Below are 10,108 nucleotides of genomic sequence, written 5' to 3' on the forward strand. Positions count from 1 at the left end.
GCTGGCATTGTAAACTCCAGATGACCTTGTGATTCCTTCGTCGGGCACTGGTAAAGGGTGGCGATGATTCGTTCTATAATAGAAATACCCGTCGTAGCGATTCGGCCGAGACACCCGCCACGAAACACTCTCTCGTCGTGGAATCCCCGCGTCGGAGAGTAAAACGCGCGAAGGCTTACTATGAGAGAAGAAATAGTATATGCCGGTGGTTCGCGTGTGTAGGCTCTATACGAAATTGCGATTCAAGAGAGTAGGAAAAGACGCGATGAACCACGATTTCCGTGCGTCTTACGTCTCTCGACGATGGGACGATCCACGCGAAGAGTTGTTACGTGCTCGCGCGAGGTGCGATAGCGTCGATTCGCTTTTCTGTACGGGGAGAAATAGAACGATGAGCTGACTTATCGGGTCTTCGTTGGAATTACCGTCGCTGGCATTGTAAACTCCAGATGACCTTGTGATTCCTTCGTCGGGCACTGGTAAAGGGTGGCGATGATTCGTTCTATAATAGAAATACCCGTCGTAGCGTTTCGGCCTAGTCACCCGCCACGAAACACTCTCTCGTCGTGGAATCCCCGCGTCGGAGAGTAAAACGCCGAAGGCTTACTTATGAAACTTACGTCTCTCGACGATGGGACGATCCACGCGAAGAGTTGTTACGTGCACGCGTATGGTGCGATTGCGTCGATTCGCTTTTCTGTACGGGGAGCAATAGAACGTTGAGTTGACTTATCGGGTCTTCGTTGGAATTACCGTCGCTGGCATTGTAAACTCCAGATGACCTTGTGATTCCTTCGTCGGGCACTGGTAAAGGGTGGCGATGATGCGTTCTATAATAGAAATACCCGTCGTAGCGTTTCTTCCGAGTCAACCCGCTCACGAAACACTCTCTCGTCGTGGAATCCCCGCGTCGGAGAGTAAAACGCGAATTCATAGTATGGAAACTTACGTCTCTCGACGATGGGACGATCCACGCGAAGAGTTGTTACGTGCACGCGTATGGTGCGATTGCGTCGATTCGCTTTTCTGTACGGGGAGTAATAGAACGTTGAGTTGACTTATCGGGTCTTCGTTGGAATTACCGTCGCTGGCATTGTAAACTCCAGATGACCTTGTGATTCCTTCGTCGGGCACTGGTAAAGGGTGGCGATGATGCGTTCTATAATAGAAATACCCGTCGTAGCGTTTCTTCCGAGTCAACCCGCTCACGAAACTCTCTCTCGTCGTGGAATCCCCGCGTCGGAGAGTAAAACGCGAATTCATACTATGAAAACTTACGTCTCTCGACGATGGGACGATCCACGCGAAGAGTTGTTTACGTGCACGCGTATGGTGCGATTGCGTCGATTCGCTTTTCTGTACGGGGAGAAATAGAACGTTGAGTTGACTTATCGGGTCTTCGTTGGAATTACCGTCGCTGGCATTGTAAACTCCAGATGACCTTGTGATTCCTTCGTCGGGCACTGGTAAAGGGTGGCGATGATGCGTTCTATAATAGAAATACCCGTCGTAGCGTTTCTTCGGAGTCAACCCGCTCACGAAACTCTCTCTCGTCGTGGAATCCCCGCGTCGGAGAGTAAAACGCGAATTCATACTATGAAAACTTACGTCTCTCGACGATGGGACGATCCACGCGAAGAGTTGTTTACGTGTACGCGTATGGTGCGATTGCGTCGATTCGCTTTTCTGTACGGGGAGAAATAGAACGTTGAGTTGACTTATCGGGTCTTCGTTGGAATTACCGTCGCTGGCATTGTAAACTCCAGATGACCTTGTGATTCCTTCGTCGGGCACTGGTAAAGGGTGGCGATGATGCGTTCTATAATAGAAATACCCGTCGTAGCGTTTCTTCCGAGTCAACCCGCTCACGAAACTCTCTCTCTCGTCGTGGAATCCCCGCGTCGGAGAGTAAAACGCCGAAGGCTTACTATGAAACTTACGTCTCTCGACGATGGGACGATCCACGCGAAGAGTTGTTACGTGCACGCGTATGGTGCGATTGCGTCGATTCGCTTTTCTGTACGGGGAGTAATAGAACGTTGAGTTGACTTATCGGGTCTTCGTTGGAATTACCGTCGCTGGCATTGTAAACTCCAGATGACCTTGTGATTCCTTCGTCGGGCACTGGTAAAGGGTGGCGATGATGCGTTCTATAATAGAAATACCCGTCGTAGCGTTTCTTCCGAGTCAACCCGCTCACGAAACTCTCTCTCGTCGTGGAATCCCCGCGTCGGAGAGTAAAACGCGAATTCATACTATGAAAACTTACGTCTCTCGACGATGGGACGATCCACGCGAAGAGTTGTTTACGTGCACGCGTATGGTGCGATTGCGTCGATTCGCTTTTCTGTACGGGGAGAAATAGAACGTTGAGTTGACTTATCGGGTCTTCGTTGGAATTACCGTCGCTGGCATTGTAAACTCCAGATGACCTTGTGATTCCTTCGTCGGGCACTGGTAAAGGGTGGCGATGATGCGTTCTATAATAGAAATACCCGTCGTAGCGTTTCTTCCGAGTCAACCCGCTCACGAAACTCTCTCTCGTCGTGGAATCCCCGCGTCGGAGAGTAAAACGCGAATTCATACTATGAAAACTTACGTCTCTCGACGATGGGACGATCCACGCGAAGAGTTGTTTACGTGCACGCGTATGGTGCGATTGCGTCGATTCGCTTTTCTGTACGGGGAGAAATAGAACGTTGAGTTGACTTATCGGGTCTTCGTTGGAATTACCGTCGCTGGCATTGTAAACTCCAGATGACCTTGTGATTCCTTCGTCGGGCACTGGTAAAGGGTGGCGATGATGCGTTCTATAATAGAAATACCCGTCGTAGCGTTTCTTCCGAGTCAACCCGCTCACGAAACTCTCTCTCGTCGTGGAATCCCCGCGTCGGAGGGTAAAACGCGATATATAATAGTATATGCCAGTGGTTCGCGCGCGTCGTCTCTGAGATACGCGGTCGACAGAGTTCCGAAAACACGTGATGTGCCACGATTTCCGTGCGTCTTACATCTTTCGACGATGGGACGATCCACGCGAAGAGAACGTTCGTGCTTGCGTGAGGTGCAACAGCGTCGATTCGCTTTTCTGTACGGGGAGAAATAGAACGTTGAGTTGACTTATCGGGTCTTCGTTGGAATTACCGTCGCTGGCATTGTAAACTCCAGATGACCTTGTGATTCCTTCGTCGGGCACTGGTAAAGGGTGGCGATGATTCGTTCTATAATAGTAATACCCGTCGTAGCGTTTCGACCGATGTCACCCGCCACGAATGTCTCTCTCGACGTGGAAACCCCGCGCCGAAGAGTAAACGCGAAGGCTTACCATACGAAAGAAAACGGTATTATACGCCTGTGGTATGTGCGTCTCGGCTCTGTGATACGCGATCGGCAGAGTTACAAAAAAACGTTGATGGGCCACGATTTCCGTGCGTCTTACATCTTTCGACGATGGGACGATCCACGCGAAGAGTAGTTACGTGCTCGCGCGAGGTGCGATAGCGTCGATTCGCTTTTCTGTACGGGGAGAAATAGAACGATGAGTTGACTTATCGGGTCTTCGTTGGAATTACCGTCGCTGGCATTGTAAACTCCAGATGACCTTGTGATTCCTTCGTCGGGCACTGGTAAAGGGTGGCGATGATTCGTTCTATAATAGAAATACCCGTCGTAGCGATTCGGCCGAGACACCCGCCACGAAACTCTCTCTCGTCGTGGAATCCCCATGTCGGAGAGTAAAACGCGAAGGCTAACTATATAAGAAACATATAGTATTATTTATGCCTGTGGTTCTCCGTTTGTCCTACTCTCAGATACGCGACTCGGAGAGTTACGAATAATCGTGATGGACCACGATTTCTGTACGTCTTACATCTTTCGACGATGGGACGATCCACGCGAAGAGATCATTCCTGCTTGCGTGAGGTGCGATAGCGCCGATTCGCTTTTCTGTACGGGGAGAAATAGAACGATGAGTTGACTTATCGGGTCTTCGTTGGAATTACCGTCGCTGGCATTGTAAACTCCAGATGACCTTGTGATTCCTTCGTCGGGCACTGGTAAAGGGTGGCGATGATTCGTTCTATAATAGAAATACCCGTCGTAGCGATTCGGCCGTGTCACCCGCCACGAAAATCTCTCTCGTCGTGGAATCCCCGCGTCGTAGAGTAAACGCGAAGGCTTGCTATAGAAGACTATAGTTTATACGCCTGTGGTTCACCGGTTGCCTGCTCTCCGGGGTACGCGATCGCGCAGGAGTTACGGAAGAACTTGATGGGCCACGATCTCCAAGCGGCTATATCTTTCGACGATGGGACGATTCACGCGAAGAGAACGTTCGTGCATGCGTGAGGTGCGATAGCGTTGATTCGCTTGTCTGTACGGGGAGAAATAGAACGATGAGTTGACTTATCGGGTCTTCGTTGGAATTACCGTCGCTGGCATTGTAAACTCCAGATGACCTTGTGATTCCTTCGTCGGGCACTGGTAAAGGGTGGCGATGATTCGTTCTATAATAGAAATACCCGTCGTAGCGTTTCGACCGATGTCACCCGCCACGAAATTCTCTCTCGTCGTGGAATCCCCGCGTCGGAGAGTAACCGCCGAAGGCTTGCTATAGAAGACTATAGTTTATACGCCTGTGGTTCACCGGTTGCCGGCTCTCCGGGGCACGCGATCGCGCGAAGGTTACGGAGGGACGTGAAGCGCCCGAGCAATGAAACGTCCGCAGGAGGAAACGAGCAACCGCCGAACATTGTTTCGCGACGTTTCCATAATGTATTGTCGTTTCGCTCGCATCCCGCTTCTTTCCCCTAGTTTCCTCGACGCGTAGTTTCGCAGCCTTAGTGGACGAATCATTCTCGATTCGAGGAAAGATATGCAGTGGGGCGTGCAATGAGCCCGCCAGAGACCACGATCTCCAATGCGTCTTTACATCTTTCGACGATGGGATGATCCACGCGAAGAGAACGTTCGTGCTTGCGCGAGGTGCGTTAGCGTCGATTCGCTTTTCTGTACGGGGAGAAATAGAACGATGAGTTGACTTATCGGGTCTTCGTTGGAATTACCGTCGCTGGCATTGTAAACTCCAGATGACCTTGTGATTCCTTCGTCGGGCACTGGTAAAGGGTGGCGATGATTCGTTCTATAATAGAAATACCCGTCGTAGCGATTCGGCCGAGTCACCCGCCACGAAACTGTCTCTCTTTCGTCGTGGAAACCCCGCGTCGGAGAGTAAAACGCGCGAAGGCTGTGACTGTAACATATATATATACAGTATACAATGCCTGTGGTTTTTGCGCGTGTCGGCTCTTCGGTATACGCGATCGGCCAGAGTTACGGAGGGACGGTGAAGCGCACGAGAAATTGAAACGGCCGCACGATTGGAACCGAGCAACCGTCGAACATTGTTTCGCGACGTTTCCATAATGCGTTTTCGTTTCGCTCGCATACCGCTTCTTTTCCCCTAGTCTCTGAGACGCGTTTTCGAGCCGTTCTTCTACTATCGATTCTCGTAGAGAGAAGGGACCGGGTAGTCTGGAAGTGGAACCCGCATCTTGCGTGTACCGTACACGGAATTGAGAGGACCGGCCGTGAAGCTCGTTTTAAAGCCGTGCGTCTGACACCCAACTCTTGCGCGCCAATTTCGCGGCAAGAGATAATATGGGACGAATGACCGGCAAAGAGCCAGCTGTGAAGTCTGTTTTTTTAATCGAATCCGTGGACGTGTGTATGCCGTAGCGTCGCTCGTCGTGTTCGTTCATGGTCGTTCCGAGAGAAAGAACGAAAGCGGTAACGAAGGGACCGGCCGTGAAGCTCGTTTTAAAGCCGCGCGTCTGACACCCAACTCTTGCGCGCCAATTTCGCGGCAAGAGATAACATGGGACGAATGACCGGCAAAGAGCCAGCTGTGAAGTCTTTTTTCATTATTTGCTTTCAATCGATCGATCGGTACGATTCGTGCAACGTTTCGCGCGATGCGACGCGAAAACATGCGCGCAACAATAGATGCGTCTGATCGGAAGAACGCGAGGGTCGACTGCACGCGATGGATTCAGTATCGGGTAGGATACAAAATATATCCCCGTCGTTTCCACGCGTGCGAGTCTTCTGCGTCTTTCGCGGGTTTTTGAATGCACTATACGCCCGGAACGTCGAGAAATATATACATATTACTTGAACGTTTTTCGTCTCGAAAGGCTTCGGTGTCGTCTCCAAGGCGACGCCTGAATCTCCTTCGCGCGCTGGTCGGAGATTCAGGTATCAACTTTTATCTTCTCTTTGAAAGAAGAGAGATATTAGGTCGAACAAATGAGAATAAAATTATATATGTGAAATATAAAATTTATACGATTACCCTGAACGGTGGATCACTTGGCTCGTGGGTCGATGAAGAACGCAGCTAATTGCGCGTCAACGTGTGAACTGCAGGACACATGAACATCGACATTTCGAACGCACATTGCGGTCCACGGATACAATTCCTGGACCACGCCTGGCTGAGGGTCGTTTACGTACCATACACTGCTTGCGTAGCTCTGTCAAATCCCCGCCGTCGTTCACCTCTTCGGATCGAACGTTTTTTTACCGAAGGGCGCAAAGAACGTTTCTGAGTCGGGTTAAGAGAAGGATGCTACGTACGAGCGAACGATGGGTGTCTCGTCGGCGTTTGTCGCGGACACGCGAAAATTCTGTGAATTTCACGGACAGTGTACGTTCTAGTTGTTGCAAAACGATCGGAATCGTTTGTATGGACTCGCGTGAGTGTTCGCGGCGTCGTGCGTCGTTCAATTACGACCGCCCGCGGATACCGCTCCACTGCGATATGGATCTGAGCGACAACTTTTTCGGCTGTTCGTGAGATGAACGGTTTCGTGTGTTTAGAAAAATTTTTTTTCCCGCGCTCCCGACGTCACCTGAAATGATGCGTCAGAGGTGAAAGAAAATATTAAGAAGTCGAGAGAGAGAGAGACTACACACGTTTTATTCATATTTTGTATACCGTGCGTGAGACGGATGTGCACGACACGTCGTATGTCGGTATATTACCGACTGGCCCCAGGGAGATTGTTTTCTTCCTCTCTTACGAATGAGATGTACGTTTCGGAGGATCGTCGTTACCGAAACACACGGCAAAACGAGACTTCTCGCAGCAGAACCTTTATACACAATACACATCGACTCTTTTTACCCCGAGAGAGAGAGAAAAGGTGTATTTCTTTTTTTTATTTTTCGAATTCGACGCACGAACGCTTTGACGACTGGAGAAAAACACGGTGTGTGTTAAAATCGTGCGGGACGAGCATGCGTATTCGTAACGGGTCGAATAGTTCTTATTCCCCGTCGTCGCGTGTCCTCGCTGGACCACCACCGTGCGCTTCCGCCACGTTCAGTTGAATTTCGAAATATATATATATAAAAAGAATCACCATATACTCTCTTTCGGGAGGTGTATTTTTATCGGTTTCTGCTATAGAGAAGAGACGGAGATCGTGTTGTGAGGTGTAACGTTTCTGTATCCCCGTTTCGGAGGATCGTCGTTATCGGCGGAACACACGTCAAAACGAGACTTCTCGCAGAACCTTTATACACAATACACATCGACTCTTTTACCCCGAGAGAGAGAAAAGGTGTTTTTCTTTTTTTTTTATTTTTCGAATTCGACGCACGAACGCTTTGACGACTGGAGAAAAACACGGTGTGTGTTAAAATCGTGCGGGACGAGCATGCGTATTCGTAACGGGTCGAATAGTTCTTATTCCCCGTCGTCGCGTGTCCTCGCTGGACCACCACCGTGCGCTTCCGCCACGTTCAGTTGTATTTCGAAATATATATATATATAAAAAGAATCACCATATACTCTCTTTCGGGAGGTGTATTTTTATCGGTTTCTGCTATAGAGAAGAGACGGACGATCGTGTGTGACACCACGTGGTAACGTTTCCGTATCCCCGTAAAATACGTTTATCTTTTCTCGTAGAAAAGAGAGAGGAAGAGGCAGGAGCTCCTCTTTGGCGAGGCTTTCGAACGTCGCGTCCCGTCCGCCGGAATATAATGATATAAATATATAACCGCCGCCGACTTTGTGCGAAAGCGTTGAAACGAACGCGTCGGTCGCCCCATGGTGTGTGTTTGTCGTGTCTTCTTTTCCTCTTCTGCACTTCTCTTCACTGTCGATCGCGAGACCGCGCGAGATCCGCTTCGGTCGTCCAGTCCCCGAAAATTCTTCTCGGACGGGCGTTAAAGTTAACCGGAGCGCGAGATCGTCTAGCGAGAGTCTTTTTCGCGATCGAGTAAAATGTGATAGAAGAAGGAGAAGAGTGTAAAAAGAGAATATAGACACGCGACGCAGCAGAGACCACTGGTGAGGCGCATAAGACGCGTTCGCGAACGATTTTTCGCGACGATACGGAGTCGCGCGTGTCGCGGTATATTTATCATTTATATACGTTATAATATGAATATTGTTGTGTTCGAACGCACTCTCCTCTAGACTTTGTTTTTTTTGCCTTTGAGCGATTTTTATGAAATTCGATTGAATTTTCATACAATTCACGTTCACGACGACCTCAGAGTAGGCGAGATTACCCGCTGAATTTAAGCATATTACTAAGCGGAGGAAAAGAAACTAACAAGGATTTCCTTAGTAGCTGCGAGCGAACAGGAATTAGCCCAGCACTGAATCCCGCGGTTCCGCCGTAGGGAAATGTAGTGTTCAGGAGGGTCCATTTATCCCGTGACGTCGAACCGCGTCCAAGTCCATCTTGAATGGGGCCATTTACCCGTAGAGGGTGCCAGGCCCGTAGCGACCGGTACGCGTTTCGGGAGGACCTTTCCTTAGAGTCGGGTTGCTTGAGAGTGCAGCCCTAAGTGGGTGGTAAACTCCATCTAAGGCTAAATATGACCACGAGACCGATAGCGAACAAGTACCGTGAGGGAAAGTTGAAAAGAACTTTGAAGAGAGAGTTCAAGAGTACGTGAAACCGTTCAGGGGTAAACCTGAGAAACCCAAAAGATCGAATGGGGAGATTCATCGTCGACGAGGCTGGCTTCCGTTGGCGCGCAGATACCCCGCGTATGGACCTTCGTGGTTCCAATGCGCGAGGGTACACCGCCTTCGGCCTAAATGTTCCGGCAACGTAGTCGTGCACTTCTCCCTTAGTAGAACGTCGCGACCCGTTGCGTGTCGGTCTACGGCCCGAGTGGTTGCCTGCCGCGTCGCCTTTGGCGCACGCGACAGACCCTCGGCGGCCCGGCCGGCTGCGCGACGGTACTCTGACGGTATCGGGCCGCAACCAATCCATTTTCGAATGTATGTGCGTCAGGCCCGCCGCAAGCTCGATCAGTATACCCTCGGAGGTACGGACCTGGTGCCGGCTCCGAGCCTGGTCAGCTGTTGGCAGGCGGTGTCCTCGGACTGGCCAAGCTTCGAATTACCGGTCGGCGACGCTACTGCTTTGGGTACTCTCAGGACCCGTCTTGAAACACGGACCAAGGAGTCTAACATGTGCGCGAGTCATTGGGATTTTGTAAACCTAAAGGCGGAATGAAAGTGAAGGTCGTTCCTTAGCGTCGACCGAGGGAGGATGGGCCGCGTTGCGATGCGGCCTCGCACTCCCGGGGCGTCTCGTTCTCATTGCGAGAAGAGGCGCACCCAGAGCGTACACGTTGGGACCCGAAAGATGGTGAACTATGCCTGGTCAGGACGAAGTCAGGGGAAACCCTGATGGAGGTCCGTAGCGATTCTGACGTGCAAATCGATCGTCGGAACTGGGTATAGGGGCGAAAGACTAATCGAACCATCTAGTAGCTGGTTCCCTCCGAAGTTTCCCTCAGGATAGCTGGCACTCGCTTGTTCCTCCGTGAACTTGTGCGAGTTTCATCTGGTAAAGCGAATGATTAGAGGCCTTGGGGCCGAAACGACCTCAACCTATTCTCAAACTTTAAATGGGTGAGATCTCTGGCTTGCTTGGATCAATGAAGCCACGAGATTTATGAATCAGAGTGCCAAGTGGGCCAATTTTGGTAAGCAGAACTGGCGCTGTGGGATGAACCAAACGCAGAGTTAAGGCGCCTAAGTCGACGCTTATGGGATACCATGAAAGGCGTT

General features: G+C 50.5%; 1 non-coding gene across 1 annotated transcript; it reads left to right on the plus strand.

Annotated features, from left to right (window-relative positions):
* Positions 1–6,352: 6,352 nt before the first annotated feature.
* LOC143176372 (5.8S ribosomal RNA) lies at positions 6,353–6,507 on the plus strand. Its single transcript, XR_013000929.1, has one exon. It is a non-coding gene; the product is annotated as a 5.8S ribosomal RNA (ribosomal RNA).
* The last annotated feature ends 3,601 nt before the right edge of the window (positions 6,508–10,108 follow it).

The sequence above is a fragment of the Nomia melanderi genome, unplaced genomic scaffold, assembly GCF_051020985.1.
Source record: "Nomia melanderi isolate GNS246 unplaced genomic scaffold, iyNomMela1 scaffold0511, whole genome shotgun sequence".
In the NCBI taxonomy this organism is placed as follows: Eukaryota; Metazoa; Arthropoda; class Insecta; order Hymenoptera; family Halictidae; genus Nomia; species Nomia melanderi.